This window comes from Meleagris gallopavo, chromosome 1, assembly GCF_000146605.3.
Source record: "Meleagris gallopavo isolate NT-WF06-2002-E0010 breed Aviagen turkey brand Nicholas breeding stock chromosome 1, Turkey_5.1, whole genome shotgun sequence".
Taxonomy (NCBI): Eukaryota; Metazoa; Chordata; class Aves; order Galliformes; family Phasianidae; genus Meleagris; species Meleagris gallopavo.
The window spans coordinates 64,748,935-64,756,281 of record NC_015011.2 but is presented as its reverse complement, the minus strand read 5'-3'; positions in this window follow the sequence as shown (position 1 = coordinate 64,756,281).

Here is a 7,347-nt window from a genome sequence, read left to right as displayed (position 1 = left end):
CCTGCTATAGGCAGGGACACCTCCCACTAGACCAGGTTGCTCAAAGAACCATCCAGCCTGGCCTTGAATGCTTACAGGGAGGGGGCATCCACAACCTTGTTGGGTCTCACCACCCCCACAATAAAGAATTTCTACCTAATATCTAGTCTAAATCTACCCTCTTCCAGTTTAAAGCCATTTCCCCTTGTCCTGTTGCTACATGTCCTTCTAAAAAGTCTATCCCCAGCTTTCCTGTAGATCCCCTTTGGGAACTGGAAGGTCTGTAGAAGGTCCCCCCAGAGCCTTCTCCTCTCCAGACTGAAAAGCCCCAGTTCTCTCAGCCTGTCCCTGTATGGGAAATACTCCAGCCCTCTGATCACCTCTATGGCTCTCCTCCGGACCCACACAAACAGCTCAATATACTTCTTGTGTTGGGGGGCCCAGAACTAGATGTAGTACTCCAGGAGAGGTCTCAAAAGAGCAGAGTAAAGGGGCAGAATGCCCTCCCTCAACGTGCTGGTCACACTTCTCTTGATGCAAAGCAGGATACGGTTTGCCTTCTGGGCTGCAAGCACATACTGACAGCTCATGTTGAGTCTTTCATCAACCGACATCCTCTAGTCCTTCTCCTCAGAGATGCTCTCAAGCCATTCTCTGTCCATCCTGTATCTGTGCTTGGGACTGCCCCTACCCAGGTGCAAGACTTTGCACTTGGCCTTGCTGACCTTCATGAGTTTGACATGGGCCCATCTATCAAGCCTGACCAGGTCCCTCTGGATAGCATCCCTTCCCTCTGGTGTGTCAACTGCACCACTCAGCTTGGTGTCATCTTGCAAACTTGCTGAGGTGCACTTGATCCCACTGTCCATGTTGCCTATGAAGATGTTAAATAGCACTGGTCCTAGCACTGATCCCCAAGGAATGCCGCTAATCACCATTCTCCACTTGGACTTTGAGCCATTGACCACAGTTCTCTGAGTGCAACTATCCAGCCAATTCCTTATCGAGCAAGTGATCTATCCATCAAATCCATATTTTCCCCAATTTGGCAATCAGGATGTCATGCAGGACAGTGTCAAACACTTTGCACAAGTCCAGGTAGATGATGTCAGTTTCTCTTCATTTATCCACTCATGCTTCAATCATTTCTCTCCCTCTTTTATTTCCCCTCACTCTTGCTGACTTCCTCAATATGGGTTTCTTCTGGATCAGCCTGTCTCCATGGACTGTTTCTCAAATAATGTCCTTTTTCTTCTTATCCCCAACACTGATCCCTTCCTGGCTTAGATCAGGGAGATTTCCATCTCACTGTGGGATGTTCTGTTCCCCTTCAGGGGCCACTTGACTACTCTTCCTCAGGGTCTTTCTGGTCCCTGCACCCCTCCCCAAGGAGACTGTAGGAACTGGGCCATCACTCTTGCCTTTGTTTTTACTTTTTCTTCATCCCATCTCTCATTTCTGGCTACTCCAGAACTTCAACACCATTTACTACAGGATTTGCTGGAGGTTTCAAGGATTTATCATCCCCCTTACTGACATCCTTACCTTTCCTTGAACTACAGCTGCCTCCTCAGGCATCCTTCCCCATATCAATTCACCAGTGAGATTTCTTCATGGAGTCCTGAGCTCCTCCTTTACCTTCTTTTTCTTTCATCACAGACTTCCCAGTCCATTGTCCCATCTGTCTCTGGGATGGTCCAGAGGGCCCCTAGTGCTGACAGTCCCCAGAGTGATAAATCAGTGAAGGTGCCCATCAGTTCACCCAAGTGCTCACTGATTCCAGAGGGTGGAAGGATCCTGGACAAGTCTCCAAGTTGTTGGCAAAGCTTTTTCTCAAATAGGCTTGCTCAATTATCCCAAAAAGAGATAAAAGAAAGTCTTTAGTTTTCTTTATTTGAATAAAGGGAGACTCCATGGGAACAGCCCCTGAAGGGTCTCTCAAAATATTGGAGGGCACAGACTCCTCTTATCCCTACTTTCTGTCTGCATTGTCCCTTCCCCTTTCTTCATTATCTGAAGTAGTTGGAGGATACAGACTTTCCAGTTTACCAAATATGTGTTTCCTTTTGTAGGGAACTCCCTTTGTAACATGTACTGCATGTGTAATTCACTACAACTTTATGCTGCCCAGGGTGGAGATGTTTATATTAATTGGTGTATTAAGTCTATACAGTAAGACCAAAGTTCGTAAGTTCAAGTTGCCAGTTGACCTTTGTAACCAAAGCCTTATTTGGTGAGAGTTTACAAACTAACTACTGACATCAAGAGGAGAGGAATTTGCAAGCCCCTGCACAACTTGCTTTCAAGGGCACCTTGTTTGCAAGCCTCTTTTATCTCAGGCAGTGTATCAAAATGCATGTAATTATTTGCTATATCTTGAGTTAGCACTGCACTGTGCCCTCCCCATGCCTTGGTTTCAGCCCAGAGAATTTCAATTGCACGCTGATATTTGGTTGTTGCTGAATGATGAGTGCACACTCAGGGCCGGGTTGGGTGCTCGATGGGGAAGAGCTGCCACCGTGATGGTGTAGGGCAGGGGGCAGCCACAGGTTGGGCTGAGCTGGGCTGCATATGGGCTGTGCTCAGCCATGGGTTGAGTATGCCAGTTCTAGTCCAATCCTCTGTCTTCAAAAACAGATTCCCTGCTCTAGGTTACAAAGGAAAGTGCCCAGGTGGGTTTTGAATATCTCCAGAAAAGAAAACTCCATAGCCTCTTTGGGCAGCTTGTTCCAGTGCTATGTAGCCCTCAAAGTGTTTCACAACCTTCAAAATAACTCTCAAAATAAGTTTTTCCTCTTGTCTGCATGGAAATTCTGTCTTCTACAGTTTGTGCCATGTTATGTCACAGGACACTGCTGAAAAGCACCTGGCAACATCCTCTTGAATTCTTCACTTAAGATGTTTATAAGCATTGATAAGATCCCCCCCCAGTCTTTTCCAGGCTGAAGAGGCCCAGGGCTCTCAGCCTTTCCTAATAAGAGAAATGTTCCATGTCCCTCATCATCTTTATGGCCCTTCACTAGGCACTCTCCAGAAGTTCCCTGTCTTTCTTAAATGGGGAGCCCAGACCTGGACTCAGTATTCCAGATGTGGCCCCATCAGGGCAGAGTAGAGGAAGAGGACAACCTCCCTCGATCTGCTGGCCACACGCTTTTTAACGCATACCAGGATATCATTGGCATTTTTGGCCACAAGAACAGAGTGCTGACTCATGGTCAACCTGTTGTCCACCTGGACACTCAGGTCCTTCTCTGCAGAGTTCCTTTCTAGCATATCACCTCCTAATCTGTACTGATTGATGTATGTGGATATTCCTCCCCAGGCATAAGACTCTGGACTTGCCCTTTTTGAACCTCATCAGGTTTCTCTCCGTCCAACTTTCCAGCCTGTCCAGGTCTCATTTAATGGCAGCACAGCCTTCTGGTGTGTCAGCCACTCCTCCCAATTTCATTTCATCAGCAAACTTGCTGAGGGTGCTTTATATCCCTTCATCCTTTGATGAAGATGTTGAACAAGTCTGGACATGGCATTGACCCCTGGGGAACTCCAGTAATGACAGGCTTCCAACTAGGCTCTTCATCACTGATCATAAGCCTTCAAGCTTTGCCAGTCAACCAATTTTCAATCCACCTAACTGTCCACTCACCTATCCCACACTTCCTAAACTTATCCATGAGGATGTTATGGAAGTTCATCAGAAGCTTTGCTGAAATCAAAGTATGCAACATTCACTGCTCTCCTCTCATCTACTCAGCTGGTCATGACATCATAGAAGGCTACTGGATTGGTAAAGCATGATTTTCCTTTGGTGAATCCATGTTGACCACTACTGATAACCTCCTTTTCTACCACTTGCTTGGTGATGACATCCATAACAAGCTGATTCATCATCGTCCCAGGGACAGGGATGAATAATTCAATTCAAATAATTACTTGCTTGTTATTATATATACTGAAAACAGAAGTTTTGTTTTGTTTCCAGTATTACCTTTCATTGTATGTAAACAGAGACCAACTCTCATGATACTGAAGACAGCGTTCTTCATGGCTGGCTCTCTCATATTACCTACAGGTAATGGTAAAATGTTTCTTAACATTGATAAGAATTTGAGGAAATACTGCTACACAAGTAGGCAGCAAGTTCAAAATTACTGAGGAGTATAAGCAAAATGAAGTTCTGCTTCTCTCAGGGAGAGAAGAGTAACTTATATGATCTCATTACTGGTGGTAGCCATGGTCATTTCTGAGGTCACGGCTGGCTGGAAATAAAGGGTGTAGCTGAAATACTTGGGTTTTGGAAAAGTGTGGGTGGGAAATGTCATCCTAGTAGGATTGGGAAAGTCTGTAGAAATAAAATCTTCTTCCTTCCACTATAATATGAGGGCTGCAACTTGTTTCTAGAATGACTTCATGGTAACAATCATGTTTATACATCTCTGGACCATGTCCTTTGGTTGTACATGGCCATCCTCTGAAAAGCAAATTGATGTTAGAGGTTCTTCTTTCTCAGTTGCTCCCCTCAACTATCTCACTGACTTAGAGGCCCTGCCATCTCTTTGTGTCCTAATGTAGAATCTGAATGTACATATACATTTTGTTCCTTCTACCACTTCTTCCATCCTGCTTATGCTAAAACTCTAATCTAGTTCAAATCCAGAGACAGAGAACAAAGATGAATGAGCACATATTGCACCTCCTACCTCCCTCTCCTTTCCCAGAAATCGGAGTAGCAGCTGGAAGCAGTCTGCCCTCCCTCACCTCACCCTGCTCTTCCTCAGTGAGCTCATGCTTTCCACACAGGCAGCAAGTTGTGGCTGATTTAAGCAGACATTTACCTGCAAGACACTCACCTAAGTGGGATCCCTGGTAGCTCTCATGTTATTCCTGTTGTGCTGTGTGATTGTGGCATAAAATTCTTTATCACCATGGGTATTTTTTCCCCTTAGCGTGCATTGCCCTTGGCTAAGTCCGTTAACATAAAGTCACTTCTCAATTTTTGTGACTGCTCAGGAGGCCATAAAATAGTCAAGAAAAAGTTAATAATTTTATTTCTTTATATTTTAAGTATGTCACAATTAGCAGTATATTCTGTGTTACCCTGGTTGGATCATGCCTGAAGTGCACAATTTATATCTGTTCTTTGTTGTTGTTTTGTTGCTTTGTTTTCACTGTGCTGACTTCAAAAGCCAATCTCTTGCTTCTTCTCTTGTTCAGAAGTCCCACCTTTTGCCCTTGTGAAGAAGTGAGATTTGAGATCTCTGAAATATTTATGGGATGGGGAAAGATTGATTCTGGATTTAGTAAGATACATGTTTTGACTCTTATCCTAGCAAGTAAAAGCCATTTCAGTACTACTTTGCTAACTTCTCTGCATGTTACCATGTTACCATTGCGAATTTCCATTATAGAGAAGAAATGACAGAAAGTTTGACACACTATCATTATGTAAAACAATACCAACTCATGCCTTGTTACTGGCAATTACTGTACTCCAAAGAGTAACCTTTTCCTTTCCATTAGAGGTTATTAAGCTAGATGAAAAGTATGAGGGAATTTGTATCAAGCAGCCTTATAAAATGTGCTTTATCATGCCTCCTAAATACATCGTTGACTAACTGGATCTTTCCACTACAGTGAGCTCATTTAACACCAGCCAGAAAACACCAGCTGCTTTTCTGTGTTTGCAGCCATTCCTTTATTTATTTTTTTTCTTAATAAACGTGAGCTTTACTATGAATAGGCTTTGTGTGAATTAAAGATAATTAAGACAATGTTGGCTGTGAATCCTCTCACCTTCTAGTCTGTCCACAGCAATGAGCCCACTTTTTCTGTACAATGATGTGATGTGCTTCCACTGCCCTTCCTTGAGAGAAGAGAGAGGCTTTTCCGGTAGCTGAGCTAGATGTAGATTCATTCCAGTGTGTATAATTAATGAATGTTAACAGTGAGACAAATGATCAAAGTTATTTGGGGGGGGGAAGCATTTTTGAAAAAAAAAAACCAACCCAAAACAACAACACAACACAACAACTTTGAACTCAATGTTAAAGAGAAGACTCTAAAGGGATCAAAATTTAAGGGGACTACTTGTAACATCCAAATCAATTGAAATAGTGATTCACTTTTGTTGGAAGCAAGTATTACAAGAAAATGGTACTCAGAGCTATTTATAAGGTATTTTTTAAATCCTTGTGATACAATTATAGAAAAAATGTCAGGAAACATTATGATTTGTTCTCATCTTTGTTCTTTAAAATCCGAGACAATAAAGCCCTCATTTCACATCTAGAAATACTTGAAATAATATGCTCTTCAGGGGGGAAGCAGTCTGAACAGCAGTTAAGCTACTATTTTCACTAAACCAAATAATAGGCTTTAATAAAAAGCCTCTTCTTAGGAGTATTGTCCATTTATAACATAACTACATTGGCCCTATAATATTCTTATTTCTAAAGGATTCTTGATAATGCTTTTTCCTCAAGAGAGCATGTTAATCTATACATTAGTAGCTGACACATATTTCTGACTGTGCAACCAACTGTGCCTGCCTGCAGAAAGCTATTTTTCCTATGTCTAGCTGCTTTTTGTGACACAAGGAAGATGACTCAGTCAGCTGAGGCACCTTGGCCATCATGGTGAGTCTGGAAAGTCATCCCTGTTAAAAGAGTGTGGTGAATTTAATAACCTGGCTAAAAATGTTGTGGGCGATGCACTGGAAATTGCAAAGTTGCAATTTCCTATGTACTTGAGAGGATTACATGATATTTTAATACCAAACCAAATGGATCATTACTGCTGGAGGAGGGGGATTGTCTGTGTTTAAACATAGATGAAATACATACTGAATTTTCTGAAGGTAAATTTTCATTTTGACTTGCATTGCTGCCTTCACTCATCCCTGTATTGAGGAGGTCCAGGACTTTGTGTTTGAAGAGTAGAGGTGAAAGATTCTCATCCTCTCTGAGTTCAGCATCCAACATATTTAATCTTCATAGCTGGAACATAACAGAAGAAAATGGTATTTTAATGCAATGAAGGAGCTATATGCCTACTTTCTTACCCTTAAGACCTTTGCCCTATGGTACAGAGTCACAGAGGTTTTGCTTCTTCAGATCCTACGGTTGAATCAAAGCATTTATTCTCTGCAGAATTTCTTAAGGGAGATTATTTTAGCCCATATCTTCATTTTTAACTATTATTTTTCTTCTGGATCACTTTTCTCCCAGATTGGCAAAAACTACTGTGCTAACATTATAGTCTGTCAGAGGCTGGAGATTATTACATACTACTCCACTGTCAGGGCTTGATCTCATTTCTGTAGTTACTGTTTTCTTCCTAGGAATTATTTTCAGCTAGATCTTTCTCCAG